We start from the raw sequence: 7621 nt of genomic DNA on the forward strand, positions 1-7621 counted from the left end.
GAATATCTCAAAAGCAAAGATCCAGTTTTCCTGAATGCTTACTAAGTCATAAAAATGGGAAAGGAAAACAAGACAGAAAATTCACTACACATAGTGAATTTTTTTCTAAACCGAATGTCTTATCCTCCCCCTCCTCCCACTTGAAGCATTCACAGGTCTCTAGGGAGCATATTTTTATCATGATTCACAATGCACCCTCAAGATTTAGATCCAGGTCTGATCTTTGGATAATGTGCCATTTCGAAGCATTCAGTTGTGCGGCTGAGATTTATTCGGGGCTCTGGAGTACCTGATTGTAGAGGCAAGTGCTGAGCACCATGATGCAGCATTAACACAGAGCAATTGCTCCAGAAAACCAAAATGTACGATGAGTCCTGTTTATCATTAGCCTGTACAGCAGTGTTGCTAAGTACGTTGTTCTATCTTCAAAATAAAAAGAGAGTTTATGAATGAGGCACTTAGACGTGCGGCAGCTGCCCTCCTGAAAGTCCATCATTATTAGTTTGCAACAACAGTGCTCGGCTTTCTCCCAAAAGTTGCTGTTTGTTAATTGTGTAAGCGCGGGGTGATCGGAGTCTACCGTGGATACGCTTTACGCCGCCCGGCACTGAAAGTGCTTTCTTCCTGATTTAGCCAAATATTGTTCACCCTGATGTTATTAAATGATGAGAGGTACACGTCTACAGTCTCTTTCTTTGGGTAATCGTAAGTAGGTGGTGCTGTGCGGTCTGAAACAGCATTTTGGTTTGGAGAAGATGAGCGGATGGCGTGCTGCTTGGTGAGCTGTCGGTTCCCCCCGTGCTTGGCTTGAGAAGAATATGGCTTTATCAGTACGCTGCCTCTAAGGTCCCTTCGGGGAACAGATTTAGAAATACATACCGTATCGGAACGGACAGGCTGTTCTGCAGTAAGCAGAGGGTTCCCAGGGATCTTCTGGAATAGGCTGAGAAGGGCAGGGCAAGCTCTGGGCTGTGCCAGTGGTGGGGAGCGGCAGCACATCTCATGGGGGTCAGGCTTTCTGGGGTCGCTCTTCATCGGTGATGTTCGGCAGCGCCAGGTGTTACCCAAGGTCACCGGTTTTCTTGCTCCCTCAAGAAGTTTTCGTTTTGTTTCAATAAATGAAACAGCAAATGGTTCTTGTACAGGAATTTGCAGTTAGAAATGCAGATTCATCAGTAGTAACAAAGGGAAGAAGCATCTGGGCTTTATTTTGGCAGCAGAAACTGCAGAGACCTAAAGAGAGGGGAAACAAGCCTAAATATAAACAAACATTTGTTATTATAAATAACAATGGGATTTTGGTGTTGTGCAAGAGCTGACTAACCAATTCGTTTCCTTTATTTTCCTTGCCATCAATTTCCAGGTTGGCTTTATATATTTGAGAAGGATAAGGAGAGAAATCACTTATCCTGGGGTCTGAAAGACCCATGCAGGAATATTAGGAATGGCTGGCTCAGCTAAGATGTCTAGACCTTTTTGTGTCTGGTGATTGAACTGACTGCTGAGCAGGCAGCTGCCTGTACTCTGCCTCAGCTGCCACGGCTGCGGCGATGGCCAACAGCTGCAAAAGCCCTCCTCTTTCTGGGGAGGTTTCTACCTGTTCCCCGGAACATGTAGAGGAGGCACAATGGCCCTGTATATACGTTGTATTTAAATGCAAATAGAAAAATTAACATCATCGTGCATTTTGCACGAGATAAAAGGTGGTCAGATGTTGGCCAAGGGTTCTGATCAGTTGGATTCAATTTCTGCTGTTGCCGTAGATTTTCTGTCTGGCTTTATACAAACCATTTTTCGAACTCACGTGTCCAATGAAAGCTTTGGGTTCTTCCCATGTCTGAAAATCCTGTCGGTTGGGTTTTCAATGTCTCTGTGTTATACAGAAGCAGATACATCCCTGCCGTTCACTGGTCCCACCCGTCTGCGCCAACAGATGGAGCGTGTAGAGCCAGGGGAGCCGCACCGGAGTCCAGGCGCAGGACCCTCCACGTAACTAAATCCTGGCAGCGGGGCGAAAACGTTTTCCATTTTTATTTCTTTGCTTTTAATGAAGTTTACAAGAAGGCAGATATTACCCAACAGTTCAGTGTCTTTGTGAAAAGACAGCTGGGAAAGGGCGAGCAACCTCTCTTATTTTAGTGTTTATTGCATAAGATAAGCACAGGAAGGAAAGAGAGATATCCGAAGAGATTTATCCCACACAGCACTGCCAACGAAGCACAGTCTGGTGAGGGCACGCAGGGCTCGCTTCTTCCTTCCGCACTATAGATAGGTTCTCCCATCTGTAATAGAATTCGGTAATTTTATGTAGTTTTAGGTATCAAGTATGAAGGTTTGTTTAGTGTAAATGATTGCTGGAACGGCTGGAAAACTAGGTTTTATTTAGTTGTGATGCTCTGAAATACTTGTTATATGAATGATTGAAGTCTCTGTCATCGTTTCTTTTCCTCATAACCCTGTCCTTATGCTAGTCCTATTTACATTTTTAATGTGCTTATTCCTGTAGCAGCAGAGTGAGAGCGGTTCTCATTCAAGGCAGGTTTTGGGGTTTTTTTTCTTTCTACTGTTTGTAATTTTCTGGTGTTACAGATCAGGTTGTAGTTGTTGGCAGTGATGCATGCAGAGAGGCAGAAGACCCAGATTTTTGTTTAGCATTTTTCAAAGAAGAAAAATATGTTTGGCATTTTAATTTTCTTAAAACATTCTCTAATTTGTTACATCTTGCTCATTCATAATGTAAAGCTAGGGAGAGATTGATACCATATAAATAGTTTCTGAAGGCTCATGGGTGAGGAGCTCTTGTGGAGCATTAGAGACTGCAATGTTTAGGTTATGATGGAGCAATCAGGAGTGTTCGGGAAGGTCCATTACACGCCATGAGTTTAAAAAGTGAAAAATGTATTTGATGGAGCAGACTCACTTGTGTAAATCGCCGTACTTCCATCGACTGCCGCATTTTGTGCTGGACTACAAATGCCATAGTGCTTCAAATTAGGTAAAGGACGCGATCCCTGCTATGAGGTGGTCTAGCTTCTGTTTTTCTTTAAGCTGTGTTATAATGCGATTGATAAAAGGCAGTCGGAGGATTGGAGAGGAGGCAAGTGGAATAAGGAGAAAGGCGCTGTAGCAGTCAGGCAAAGCCCATTCTGATTCATTCATCTGCCCACCAATGAAAATATTTAATTTGAGGGTAGATGACAGGACATCCAAGTCCCTTGAAAGCAGCACGAGATGAATTACAGACAGGAGCAAGGAAGAGCACCGGGACTCTAGTTTTGTATCTTTATTTCTTCCCCCACCTTCACCTCATAAGTGAATAGATTTTTTACAAATACATATTGCAAAATAAATCGTCGTATGTTTTTAATGCCTCAGTAATGCCTTTCGCTTCTCTGTGCTGCGTTTCCCATGGATCTGGGAGCGCTTATAAAGTGATCGTCACAGAGATCTGCGTGAGGCGGGGAAGAATCGTCTCCGCTTGACAGATGGGGACTCTGAGACACAGATGGGGTTTCATGACTTGAGCAGAGAGGCAAAAGCCACGCGCGGCGACGTTGCCGAACCTAGAACATCTCGTCTCTCCCAGATCCTTCCCAGCCCTGAACCCACACCGCAGTTACACGTGTTAGGGCAAAGCTAAGTCAGGAACAAGATGAAGTCATGCCTGCGGCTGTTGCTGATCCTTGGTGCTTCTGTGTGCAACTTCAGCGCGGCTGTGTCGCGGGGAGGAGGGCGGCAGGGAATAAGGAGCTGACAAGATCTACAACATTAGACAAGTTTTTATCTTTTCTGTGCTAGAATTTTGCTCCTCTTGTGGAAGAACATCAGATGCTGAAATGTGGTTTAGTCTCGTACGAGGTAAAGGAGTCTCTGTTGTCCTGCCTGGGAGTTATCAAGCCTCCAGGAGGAGAAGATGGTTGGAAATGAGGCAGGATTCCTTCAGAAACCCTCCTGGGTTCTGGTTGTACTTGGCAAAAATTGAACGTTGCCTGTGAAATGTTCTCATTTCGTGGAAGTGGCAAATTTCCCAAATTTCAGCTTTTTCTCTATTAAATGTGGAGAGCGATACCTTCCTACCGCGTGGTGTACTGTGAGAAAAAGCGCACAAAAGGCTCGGAGAAGCTCAGAAGCTGAAGTAATAGGGAAGATGGGGGGCATCGCCTCAGATATATTTTAAGTAGGCTCTATCTAATGGCAACTGTTTAAAGGTAGATAAATCCCTTCCAGCAGGCTTAAGAACCATAACCGGTGGCAAAAGGCAAACATCTACTGACCGCACAGTCTCCAAGAAACTCGGGCAATGACATTGTCATTTGTGATTCTTGTTTTTTAACATATTTCCTTGCGGAGGTCAGGTCAAGCTTCCTTGTCAAAATTCTTACTGATGGGAGAATTAATTGGTAAATGGATTCGTGGGAGGGAATGGTGTCTTGAGCAATTCATTCTTCAGTGAGTGTTCATCGTGTAATGGACAGAGGTCTTCTCCGTGAGTGATTACCATTTCATCTGCTTCACTTTCTAGGAAGTATGTTTATATACATATTCAGGAATTAAGTGAATTTTTTTTTTTTAATGCATTGGTGTGAGAAACACATGCATTACATTGAGTGACAGCGGTTCTATATCCTTTTACAAAGCAAATGAGAAATAGTATGCGTTAGAACTAGATTTAGCATGACAGAATTGAGAGCTCATTTTGAATTTGAGTTTGAAGATATTATTAAACTGTGCATTGCTGTGAATTATGTATCAGTCAGCACATTATCAAAATAGCAGCATCTTGAAATACTTATTGAACAAACATGAAAGTAGCTTCCTAGATTACTTATGAAGCACCTTTACCCAGCAAAAGAAAACACAAGCTTTCTATTTTTTGAGTAATAAAGGGCAAACAGATGCAATAAATAGCTGCTTTTGGGAAACGTGATATTTTTGGGAAACATGAGTTCATGGAAGTCAGCATTCTTGGGGAAAAAAACCAAACAACAAAGAAAAAAAAGAGAAAGCCTAAAAACTCAGGACTCTACGCAATGGCAGAAACCTTCATCGAGCCCATTCGTGATACAAGGAAGTTGTTCAGATTTTGTCAATCACAGGTAGAGTTTTTTGTGGCTGAAGGATCTCAGGAATCTAAGATTCACCAAGTGCTTTGGGAAATGTTCTGAGTTCATTAAATGACATGGTGACGAAATCAAAGAGAAGATGATTTTTTTTATAAAACACATTTTTAATGAATTTCATTCAGCATTTTAAAGATTTTTCTTAACCTTTTTTGGTACATTTCTGTTGCCAGGACCTTATTTGATACTCCGTGAAGCTAACGGGATAATCTAATACTAACCAAAATGGCAACAGCATTAAGTCATACCTCAGTGAGCACTCAGCTGAGTCCTAATGCTGTCATAATTCCTTAATGTTCATGTTATTACAATAACCTACAAATTATCCAGAAGGAAGTCCCTGTTTGCTGAGGACTGTGCAAACACAGAGTAACAAACGTTCCCCGTCATGGAAAAACGAATGGCTTACGGGGATGAGGCAGCGGAAAGGTGGAGTGAAGAATGAGGGAGCAACAGTGAGATGGTTTGTGTGGGCTTGGGGGAGAAAAGGTCCTAACTCATTCATGAAGGTACCGGTTAGTAGAAGGAAAAGAGCAGTAGATGAAGGGCAGACAGGAGGGAAAGAAGAAGAAGAAAAAGGACCCTTCTGGTGCGGCCACAGGACACAGCATCGCCTGGGGTCCTTGCACTGCTCACTACGTCAGAGAAGGAACAAGAGGTTTCCTCCTCTCTTGAGGGGAATACGGGTGGTCTTCTCCAGGAGATGCCCCTTTCAGTCCCTCTCTTCAATCTGTCCCTTCTTTGAAGCAATGAAATTGATTAAATTTACTTAGAATTGCTATTATTAAAAGCAACAATTTATACTAGTTGCAATGCAGCTTGCAGCTCTAAGCGTAGTTTTACTACAGCATATTACTCAGCCACTGGTAGTTTAAATGATCTCTTTTGGAAAATAAGTGACCGCGATCGGACATGCAGTTCTCAGGGTGTGCTGCTGAATACAAACCTCTAGGTCTCTTTTCCGAAGCAACGGTCTGACGGACTTTGCAGCGCTAACAGACGTGGTTAGCCCTTGTAGGGAGCTGGGGTAGTGGCGTTAGCCCCGCTGCACGGGGTGCAAGTTCAAACTACTCTGTAATCTGTAAAAATCTTCTGGCAGAAGCGTAGGCATCCCTGAGTTCCCGGGGAGTGTGACGGAGCCCGTCCAAGGGATGGGTAGCTTTGTCGCTGTAATTATAGCTAAGCTTAGCCTTTGTAAAACAAAGTGATGTCAGGACCCGTCCGTCATGCTTTTCCAGTAAAAGTAAATGCAAGAGACTTCGACTTCCCTGTCTGCATCTTTACATGGTGGAATATGCTTGAAAACCCCCTTGGTTTTAATGCTCGTTATGGACACTTGGTCTAAGTAACGCTGCAAAGCGCATCTGATTCTGGTACCACTCCTGCCGACGGAATGTACACCAGCCCTGGTCAGTGGGTATCAACAGACTTGCTTCGGTGGTAAACCTGCCGTAAACCGCTGGAGACAGTGAATAATCTTAGAATCTGATTTTCTCTCACCTCCGTATTTATATTATGGCTCTCATTTTGTATTTGTAGGAAGCAGTGCTAGCAACAACTCGGGTGACAGTATATGCTAACGACAAATGTGTAAAACAATTCCTTCAGCTAATTGCTGACCTGTGACTTTGCCAGTGCAAGTAGCCTTACAGGCACTAAACTAAATGCAGACAAAGCCACGCTGTCATTCGGTGTAAACTGATCTGACAGCACTAAAGCATTTGGAGCTGTGCTGATTTATCGTAGCAGCTGAGGATCTGGAAATTGTAGTTCTTAATGTTTTTAATCATTTATAATGTTACTCTGACCGGCAGGAACAAACTAGTATATATGAGTTTCTTAATAAGATGCTTTCATCTCTGGAGAAGAATAAGGGAGGCTCCTGGGAGGTGAGGAGCCCCAGTGCCCCGGGATCCGGGGGGCCCTGCCAGCCCCGCACCCCTGGCATCGGAGCAGCTGGACAGACCTACGGAGGCGGCTACTCACACCCCGGTTGGGCTAACCCGGATACCAGCAGTGCGGTGAATACGTCCCAGTACACGTGTAATAAAAACCAAATCACTGCATTTGCCTGAAATCTTTCAGTACTCTTGGGTTAGTCCTGGCTTGCTCATCTCCGCTGCTATTTTGCCTCCATAAGAGGCACAAATGTTCCATCCGCTGCACTGGAAAGTGACTGATAGATCCATTGACTTTGATCCAAAAGCAATTGCAAACCTCTATAAACACTCATTTCATGGCAGCCATCATCACTATCGCTTCTCAGCGCTACATCCTTACCTACTCTACAGCCTTCTGGTTATCTGAAGCAGCATTTGGAATCACATCTCCATGATTGTAATCAATGGTATTTATGGACCAATCTGTACTAGTAAGACATCCCAGCAATTTTCAAACACGTTGCAATATGAAAAGGTTGCATTTCAAACCTTAGATTGTTTCGCTGGGTTTCTAAACACTCATTTCATCCCTGATATAATAACAGAAATGCCAGACAGAGG

Source organism: Grus americana, chromosome 6 (assembly GCF_028858705.1).
Source record: "Grus americana isolate bGruAme1 chromosome 6, bGruAme1.mat, whole genome shotgun sequence".
Taxonomy (NCBI): Eukaryota; Metazoa; Chordata; class Aves; order Gruiformes; family Gruidae; genus Grus; species Grus americana.